We start from the raw sequence: 8,081 nt of genomic DNA, 5'->3' as shown, positions 1-8,081 counted from the left end.
CTTTGGGTTTGAGCTTATCAGGCTAAAACTTTTCCACATAAGCATCACATCCCCAAACTTTTAAGAAATGACAGCTTAGGTTTCTCTAAACCATAGTTCATACGGTGTCATCTCAACGGAATTACGTGGTGCCCTATTTAAAGTGAATGCGGTTGTCTCTAATGCCTAACCCATAAACGATAGTGGTAATTCGATAAGAGAGACATCATGGTATGCACCATATCCAATAGGGTGCATTTATGATGTTCGGACACACCATCACACTATGGTGTTCCAGGCGGTATTAGTTATGAAACAATTTCCACAAGGTCTTAATTGTGTACCAAACTCGTAACTCAGATATTCATCTCTATGATCATATCATAGACATTTTATCCTCTTGCCACGATGATCTTCAACTTCACTCTGAAATTGCTTGAACCTTTCGATAATTCAGACTCGTGTTTCATCAAGTAAATATACTTAGAATCTACTCAAATCATCTGTGAAGTAAGAGCATAACGATATTCACTGCGTGCCTCAGCACTCATTAGATTGCACACATCAAATGTATTACTTCCAACAAGTTTCTCTCTTGTTTCATCTCACTGAAAACGAGGCCTTTCAGTCATCTTGCCCATGTGGTATGATTTGCATGTCTCAAGTGATTCAAAATCAAGCGAGTCCAAACGATCCATCTGTATGGAGTTTCTTCATGCATATCTACCAATAGACATGGTTCGCATGTCTCAATCTTCTCAAAAATGAGTGAGTCCAAAGATCCATCAACATGGAGCTTCTTCATGCGTTTTATATCAATATGACTCAAATGGCAGTGCCACAAGTATGTGGTACTATCATTACTATCTTATATCTTTTGGCATGAACATGTGTATCACTACGATCGAGATTCAATAAACCATTCATTTTAGGTGCAAGACCATTGAAAGGTATTACTCAAATAAACAGAGTAACCATTATTCTCCTTAAATGAATTACCGTGTTGCGATAAACATAATCCAATCATGTCTATGCTCAACGCAAACACCAAATAACAATTATTTAGGTTTAACACCAATCTCGATGGTAGAGGGAGCGTGCGATGTTTGATCACATCAACCTTGGAAACACTTCCAACACATATCGTCATCTCACCTTTAGCTAGTCTCCGTTTATTCCGTAGCCTTTTATTTCGAGTTACCAACACATAGCAACCGAACCGGTATCTAATACCCTGGTGCTACTAGGAGTACTAGTAAAGTACACATTAATATAATGTATATCCAATATACTTCTGTCGACCTTGCCTGTCTTCTCATCTACCAAGTATCTAGGGTAGTTTTGCTTCAGTGACCGTTCCCCTCATTACAGAAGCACTTAGTCTCGGGTTTGGGTTCAACCTTGGGTTTCTTCACTAGAGCAGCAACTGATTTGCCGTTTCATGAAGTATCCCTTCTTTCCCTTGCCCTTCTTGAAACTAGTGGTTTTACTAACCGTCAACAATTGATGCTCCTAATTGATTTCTACTTTCGCGGTGTCAAACATCGCGAATTGCTCAAGGATCATCATGTCTATCCCTGATATGTTATAGTTCATCACGAAGCTCTAATAGCTTGGTGGCAGTGACTATGGAGAACCATCACTATCTTATCTAGAAGATTAACTCCCACTCGATTCAAGCGATTGTAGTACTCAGACAATCTGAGCACATGCTCAACGATTGAGCTTTTCTCCCTTAGTTTGCAGGCTTAAGAAACATGTCAGAGGTCTCATACCTCTTGACGTGGGCACTAGTCTGAAATCCCAATTTCAGTCTTTGGAACATCTCATATGTTCTGCGACGTTTCAAAAACGTCTTTGGCGCCTCAATTCTAAACCGTTAGCATTACGCACTGAACTATCACGTAGTCATCAAAACGTGTATGTCATATGTTCGCAACATCCACAGACGACGCTCGAGGTTCAGCACACCGAGCGGTGCATTAAGGACATAAGCCTTCTGCGCAGCAATGAGGATAATCCTCAGTTTATGGACCAAGTCCGCATAATTTCTACTATCAACTTTCAACTAAATTTTCTCTAGGAACATATCTTAAACAGTAGAACTAAAGCGTAAGCTACGACATAATTTGCAAAGACCTTTTGACTATGTTCATGATAATTAAGTTCATCTGATTATTTAATGAACTCCCACTTAGATAGACATCCCTCTAGTCATCTAAGTGATACATGATCCGAGTCAACTAGGCCGTGTCCGATCATCACGTGAGCGGACTAGTCATCATCGGTGAACATCTTCATGTTGATCGTATCTACTATACGACTCATGTTCGACCTTTCGGTCTCTTGTGTTCCGAGGCCATGTCTGTACATGCTAGGCTCGTCAAGTCAACCTAAGTGTTTTGCATGTGTAAATCTGGCTTACACCCGTTGTATGCGAACGTTAGAATCTATCACACCCGATCATCACGTGGTGCTTCGAAACAACGAACCTTCGCAACGGTGCACAGTTAGGGGGAACACATCTCTTGAAATTTTAGTGAGGGATCATCTTATTTATGCTACCATCGTTCTAAGCAAATAAGATGTAAACATGACAAACATCACATGCAAATCATAAAGTGACATGATATGGCCAATATCATCTCGCGCCTTTGATCTCCATCTTCGAGGCGCAGCATGATCACCTTCGTCACCGGCATGACACCATGATCTCCATCATCATGATCTCCATCATCGTGTCTTCATGAAGTTGTCTCGCCAACTATTACTTCTACTACTATGGCTAACGGTTAGCAATAAAGTAAAGTAATTACATGGCGTTTTTCATTGACACGTAGGTCATCCAATAAATTAAGACAACTCCTATGGCTCCTGCCGGTTGTCATAATCATCGACATGCAAGTCGTGATTCCTATTACAAGAACATGATCAATCTCATACATCACATATATATAATTCATCACATCCTTTTGGCCATATCACATCACATAGCATACCCCGCAAAAACAAGTTAGACGTCCTCTAATTGTTGTTGCATGTTTTACGTGGCTGCTATGGGTTTCTAGCAAGAACGTTTCTTACCTACGCAAAAGCCACAACGGTGATATGCCAATTGCTATTTACCCTTCATAAGGACCCTCTTCATCGAATCCGATCCGACTAAAGTGGGAGAGACAGACACCCGCTAGCCACCTTATGCATCAAGTGCATGTCAGTCGGTGGAACCTGTCTCACGTAAGTGTACGTGTAAGGTCGGTCCGGGCCGTTTCATCCCACAATGCCGCCGAATCAAGATATGACTAGTAACGGCAAGCAAATTGAACAAATCATCGCCCACAACTACTTTGTGTTCTACTCGTGCATAGAATCTACGCATAGACCTAGCTCATGATGCCACTGTTGGGTAACGTAGCAATAATTCAAAATTTTCCTACGTGTCACCAAGATCAATCTAGGAGATGCTAGCAACAAGAGAGAGGGAGTGCATCTTCATACCCTTGAAGATCGCTAAGCGGAAGCGTTACAAGAACGCGGTTGACGGAGTCGTACTCGCGGCGATTCAAATCGCGGAAGATCCGATCTAGCGCCGAACGGACGGCGCCTCCGCGTTCAACACACATACAGCCCGGGGACGTCTCCTCCTTCTTGATCCAGCAAGGGGAGAGGAGAAGTTGAGGGAGAACTCCAGCTGCACGACGGCGTGGTGGCGATGGAGCTCGTGGTTCTCCGGCAGAACTTCGCTAAGCACTACGGAGGAGGAAGAGGAGTTGGAGGAGGAGAGGGCTGCGTCAGGGATGTCGGGCGGCTGCCCTCCCACACCCCCTCTATTTATAGGGGCAAGGGAGAGGGGGGCCGGCCCCCTCCAGATGGATCTAGAGGGGGGGCGGCGGCCAAGGGGGGGAGGCTTGCCCCCCAAGCCAAGGGGGGCGCCCCCTTTAGGGTTTCCCCCAAACCCTAGGCGCATGGGCCCTAGGGGGGTTTGGCGCCCAGACCACCTAGGGGCTGGTTCCCCTCTATATTCAGCCCATAGGGCCCTCCGGGGCAGGTGGACCCTCCTGGTGGACCCCGGAACCCTTTCGGTGGTCCTGGTACAATACCGATAGACCCCCGAACACTTCCGGCGACCGAATAAGGACTTCCCATATATAAATCTTCGTCTCCGGACCATTCCGGAACTCCTCGTGACGTCCGAGATCTCATCTGGGACTCCGAACAACATTCGGTAACCACATACTATTTCCCATAACAACCCTAGCGTCACCGAACCTTAAGTGTGTAGACCCTACGGGTTCGGGAACCATGCAGACATGATCAAGACACCTCTCCGGTCAATAACCAATAGCGGGATCTGGATACCCATATTGGCTCCCACATGTTCCACGATGATCTCATCGGATGAACCATGATGTCGGGGATTCAATCAATCCCGTATACAATTCCCTTTGTCCATCGGTATGTTACTTGCCCGAGATTCGATCGTCGGTATCCCAATACCTAGTTCAATCTCATTACCGGCAAGTCTCTTTACTCGTTCCGTAACGCATGATCCCGTGGCTAACTCCTTAGTCACATTGAGCTCATTATGATGATGCATTACCGAGTGGGCCCAGGGATACCTCTCCGTCATACGGAGTAACAAATCCCAGTCTCGATTCGTGCCAACCCAACAGACACTTTCGGAGATACGTGTAGTGCACCTTTATAGCCAGCCAGTTACTTGTGACGTTTGGTACACCCAAAGCATTACTACGGTATCGGGGAGTTGCACAATCTCATGGTCTAAGGAAATGATACTTGACATTAGAAAAGCTCTTAGCAAACGAACTACACGATCTTGTGCTATGCTTAGGATTGGGTCTTGTCCATCACATCATTCTCCTAATGATGTGATCCCGTTATCAATGACATCCAATGTCCATGGTCAAGAAACCATAACCATCTATTGATCAACGAGCTAGTCAACTAGAGGCTTACTAGGGACATGTTGTGATCTATGTATTCACACATGTATTATGGTTTCCAGTTAATACAATTATAGCATGAACAATAGACAATTATCATGAACAAGCAAATACAATAATAACCATTTTATTATTGCCTCTAGGGCATATTTCCAACATCCTACTCCCGGTGGGAGTAGGACTCCCCCCTTGGCGCGCCCTCCTCCTGGCCGGCCGCCTCCCCCCTTGCTCCTTTATATACGGGGGCAGGGGCACCACTAGACACACAAGTTGATCTGTTGATCTATTCCAGCGGTGTGCGGTGCCCCCCTCCACCATATTCCACCTCGGTCATATCGTAGCGGTGCTTAGGCGAAGCCCTGCGTCGGTAGCAACATCATCACCATCATCACGCCGTCGTGCTGACGGAACTCTCCCGTGAAGCTCTGCTGGATCGGAGTTCGCGGGACGTCATCGAGCTGAACGTGTGCTGAACTCGGAGGTGCGTACGGTTGGTACTTGGATCGGTCGGATCGTGAAGACGTACGACTACATCAACCGCGTTGTGCTAACGCTTCCGCTTTCGCTCTACGAGGGTACATGGACAACACTCTCCCCTCTCATTACTATGCATCACCATGATCCTGTGTGTGCGTAGGAATTTTTTTGAAATTACTACGTTCCCCAACAGCCGTGGTCGAGGTAGTCATGGTCGATGGTGTAGTCGTCGTGGATGATGAAGCCCTACAAAGCCAGAGGCACAAAAATATATGCTATGTTGTAGATGACAGAGCTGCAGTTGTGGACGATGCACCTTGCGGCTATCAGTGGGTGTCGGCGGCGATGAGTCCACCGGTTTTGCCAGGACGGGAGGAAACTCATCGAGCACACATCGGTTTTGCCAGAACCCTGTGGCCATGTAGGGGTCATCACTATAGTGATGCCGTGTCGATGCAGTCGTGTCGTCGTGGATGATGCGATCGATGCCGTCCTCAATGATACGTCTCCGTCGTATCTATAATTTTTGATTGTTCCATGCCAATATTATACAACTTCCATATACTTTTGGCAATTTTTTATACTATTTTTGGGACTAACATATTGATCCAGTGCCCAGTGCCAGTTCCTGTTTGTTGCATGTTTTTTTGTTTAGCAGAAAATCCATATCAAACGGAGTCCAAACGGGATAAAACTGACGGAGATTTTTTTGAAATATATGTGATTTTTGGGAAGAAGACTCAACGCGATACGATGCCCGAGGGGGCCACGAGGCAGGGGGGCGCGCCCCAGGGGATCAGGCACGCCCTGGACCCTCGTGGCCACCCCGTAAGGAGGTTGGAGCCCTTCTTTCGCCGCAAGAAAGCTAATTTTCGGATAGAGATCATGTCCAAAATTCAGCCCAATCGGAGTTACGGATCTCCGGTTATAAAAAACGGTGAAAGGCCAGATCTGAGAACGCAGAAACAGAGAGAGACAGAGAGACAGATCCAATCTCGGAGGGGCTCTCGCCCCTCCCATGCCATGGAGGCCAAGGACCAGAGGGGAAACCCTTCTCCCATCTAGGGAGGAGGTCAATGAAGAAGAAGAAGAAGGGGGCCCCTCTCCCCCTCTCTTCCGGTGGCGCCGGAACGCTGCCGTGGCCACCATCATCATCACCGCGATCTTCACCAACACCTCCGCCATCTTCACCAACATCTCCATCACCTTCCCCCCTCTATCTACAGCGGTCCACTCTCCCGCAACCCGCTGTACCCTCTACTTGAACATGGTGCTTTATGCTTCATATTATTATCCAATGATGTGTTGCCATCCTATGATGTTTGAGTAGATTTTCGTTGTCCTATCGGTGGTTGATGAATTGCTATGATTGATTTAATTTTCTTGTGGTTATGTTGCTGTCCTTTGGTGCCCATCATATGAGTGTGCGCGTGGATCACACCATAGGGTTACTTGTATGTTGATAGGACTATGTATTGGAGGGCAAGAGTGACAGAAGCTTCAACCTAGCATAGAAATTGATGCATACGGGATTGAAGGAGGACCAATATATCTTAATGCTATGGTTGGGTTTTACCTTAATGAACGTTAGTAGTTGCGGACGCTTGCTAATAGTTCCATTCATAAGTGCATAGAATTCCAAGTCAGGGATGACATGCTAGCAGTGGCCTCTCCCACATAAAACTTGCTATCGGTCTAGTAAAGTAGTCAATTGCTTATGGACAACTTCGCAACTCCTACCACCACTTTTCTACACTCGCTATACTAACTTTATTGTGTCTTTACCTAAAACAGCCCCTAGTTTTTATTTACGTGCTCTTTATATTCTTGCAAACCTATCCAAAAACACCGACAAAGTACTTCTAATTTCATACTTGTTCTAGGTAAAGCGAACGTCAAGCGTGCGTAGAGTTGTATCGGTGGTCGATAGAACTTGAGGGAATATTTGTTCTACCTTTAGCTCCTCGCTGGGTTCGACACTCTTACTTACCGAAAGAGGTTACAATTGATCCCCTATACTTGTGGGTTATCACTCAACAGGCAGTCATTTCCATTGTCGTGGTCGCCCCTTGCAGAAAAGTCAGTCAGAGAACACTATGCGTCCATCATGTGGACGAGGTTGTAGAGGCGGCGGCGGTGTGTTCACGAGGTTGTTGATGAAGACCACGTTGATGAAGACCTTGGCGATGATGTTGCAGCAGCATGTCGACGAAGATGCATCGCTTGAAGGCGTCCTTCTGCAGCGATTAAGTGTCGATGTCGTACCGTGCCGAAGAAGTATGTTGGCTCGTAGCCTGGCGTAGTCGTACAACTTGATGTTGCTCGGCTCGATGCAGAGGCGCCGTTGTAGCCGTGCAGTACAGATCGGTGGTGGCGGTCGAAGCGGCCATGCAGAAGATGATGTAGCTCGGCTCGGGATGTAGCGGTCGGTGTAGATGATGGTGTCATGTGCGTGGTGCGGACTCTCGCTCGCTGTAGTTTGTCGGCTCGGGGCAGATCGGTGTACATCTGGAGGCGCAGCTGACGACTGGAGATTCGATAGATCGAAGCCGCCTGTGCGTCCGTATATGCGTCATGCATGCACGTGTATGCCGCCGGTGCGTCACTAAGACCTGTTGACCCATGTCATGTGCGCGATGAAGTGGCTCGTGGTTGCTGCAG

The sequence above is a fragment of the Aegilops tauschii genome, chromosome 3 (genome assembly GCF_002575655.3).
Source record: "Aegilops tauschii subsp. strangulata cultivar AL8/78 chromosome 3, Aet v6.0, whole genome shotgun sequence".
NCBI classification, from domain to species: Eukaryota; Viridiplantae; Streptophyta; class Magnoliopsida; order Poales; family Poaceae; genus Aegilops; species Aegilops tauschii.
Note: the sequence above shows the minus strand (reverse complement) of the source record.